General features: G+C 42.4%; 1 non-coding gene across 1 annotated transcript; it reads right to left on the reverse strand.

Moving 5' to 3' along the window:
- Positions 1–2,073: 2,073 nt before the first annotated feature.
- Positions 2,074–2,203, reverse strand: LOC127675938 (small nucleolar RNA SNORA17). The gene has a single exon (XR_007975610.1). It is a non-coding gene; the product is annotated as a small nucleolar RNA SNORA17 (small nucleolar RNA).
- Positions 2,204–2,448: the final 245 nt, after the last annotated feature.

Raw genomic sequence — 2,448 nt, forward strand, 5'->3', positions numbered from 1 at the left:
GATATCATATATCACATCCACATATCACATATCATATATCATCATATATCATATATCATATATCACCAGATATCACATATCATATCATCATATATCATATATCATCATATATCATATATCACATACAACATACCACATATCACATATCACGTACTACATACCACACATCACACATCACATATCACATATCACATATCAATCATATATCTCATATCTCATATCTCATATATCATATATCATCATATAGTATATATCATCATATCTCATATATCATCATATGTCATATGTCATATGTCATATATCATGTATTATGTATCATATATCATATATCATATATCATATATCACATATCACATATCATACATCATACATCATATATCATACATCATGTATCATGTATCGTGTATCATATATCATATATCACATACATGACTGCAAATTCAAACCTTGTAGTTCAAGGACAATATTAAGTGTCTTCTGTACTGCTATCATGAAGCAAAGCCTTACTATTAGGAATTTCACATCATGTACCCCAATCCCACATGGCTTCCCCTTCCCTTATACTCACCCTTCACCCTTCCAATGCCCCCAAACAGAGAAAAAATACCTCATTGTGAATGTTGTAGTGTGTCACAGTGCCTCCCATCATATATACTTTTGTCCATACTTCTTCGCTTGCAAATGTTTATTCCAATGAGTGCTGGCCTCATAAAAGGCCTCTGGCTTCCACTTCTCTATCAATACTGGAACCTCACTGGGACTCCTCTCAGATATCCTGTTGTTGCTTTGTGATCACCTTATTTCTATTTTTAGGATCAGGCCCCTTCATACATTCTTATAGTTCATCAATGGGATAAATCTTCAGGTAGGTCAATTTAAAGCCCTGGATATGGCCAGAAAGGTATCTGATCTGGTCAGCCCTCTGGTTCTCCTGCTTTCACAACCTCTAGGACAGTTTACCCACTACCACCATATCCAGGGCTAGATCTAATATGTTGCCTAGGCAATGTGTATGGCCAGCTCTCCAAAGTGTTCCAGCATAAGGGACAGGCATTGCTCTACTGATTTCAAGATCCCAGGACCATATGCTTCCACCTGCCATAGATGATGAAGGTGGAGGGGGAAGGTGAGTATCTCTCCATCTTCTGTGTCACCATACAGGAGAGAAGTAGTGGGCCAACTCTGGCAGGCTCATATCTTAGGGGCCTACTCACCCTCAATTCCCACAATTTGCAGGGGACCTGGTCTCTGTAGTACTGCAGCTAAGGCTGGGGTCAGCTTTCCTGCCCTCATATCCCCATGGCCAGGTCTCTGGTGATGTACAGGTGAGGGGTGGGCTTAGTTCTGCACAGCCCTCAGACAACAACACGTCCCCAGGCAGCATCCCAGACCAAAGACATCAGCCTGGCCTTTGGTGGTAACAAAACCCCCACTGCTACAGGGCCATAGACCCATACTTTTACCCCAGGGACAACACAGTCCAGGACCTCACCATGATCTCAGGTAGATTAACTGTCTACTCATTTTAGGATGTTCCTCAGTACTATCTAGTCTCCAGCTCTGTATTTCTTCATTGAGCCCATATCCTCCTCTTTCTCTTTGTCTTCCATTTCTCCACCACTGACTTTTCCTCATTTGCAGTTCCTATCGTGTTCTCTGAGTGGCAGAGTCCTTCTTAGTAGTGGTCTCAGGAATTCTGTTCCCCACATGTCTATTATAGCACCAGGCAGGAGTCATCTTGGTCAGTGTCTGCCCCCTCCCCTGGCCTGTGTGGTCCTGGACTGATAATTATCTCAGGCTAGCTGCCTGTCCAGGCCTTTTGCCACTAGCCTTTTGATCCTCTAAAGCTTTCTCCTCACTCAGGCAGACTGAGTGGCTCCAAATGAGGGTCGATTTTCTCAGGCACACTCTTGCCCATGGTCATTAATCCTAGACAGGGATCTTGTAGTCTCCAGCTTCCTCCCCTTCCTGGGAGCACATCTGGGCTTGTATGGCACTGGACTTATGGTTTTCTCAGGCTAGCACCTTATCTGAGCTCCCTGGTGACAGACTGGTAGCTGTCTCAGGCTTGCTTTTTTCAGGGAATTTTATGCTACTATTTCATAAGTCAGAACACTGAGCACAGACATTGCCTCTCTCCTCTCTACCACCCACTGAAACATATGTGACACAGCAGCCATACCTGCAATGCTTCTAGGGCAGGACCTATAACTGTATAATTGTGTCTAACCTTTAAGTATGTTTTTGTCCAACACTGGCTTATTTTTCACATTCAGTGTTAGAGAAATAGATGATAAGCCTTAAAGTAACTAAGTCAATGGCAATGAAGTAAACGTGTGAACAAGCATGTCCTCGGCTACAAGTTGAAACAGTGAGAAATTATTGGGAAATTTTTGAAGCAATGTTCCATACTCCATTAAAATTGGTGTGTATTTTAAAGCACCTAGT

Source organism: Apodemus sylvaticus, chromosome X (genome assembly GCF_947179515.1).
Source record: "Apodemus sylvaticus chromosome X, mApoSyl1.1, whole genome shotgun sequence".
Taxonomy (NCBI): domain Eukaryota; kingdom Metazoa; phylum Chordata; class Mammalia; order Rodentia; family Muridae; genus Apodemus; species Apodemus sylvaticus.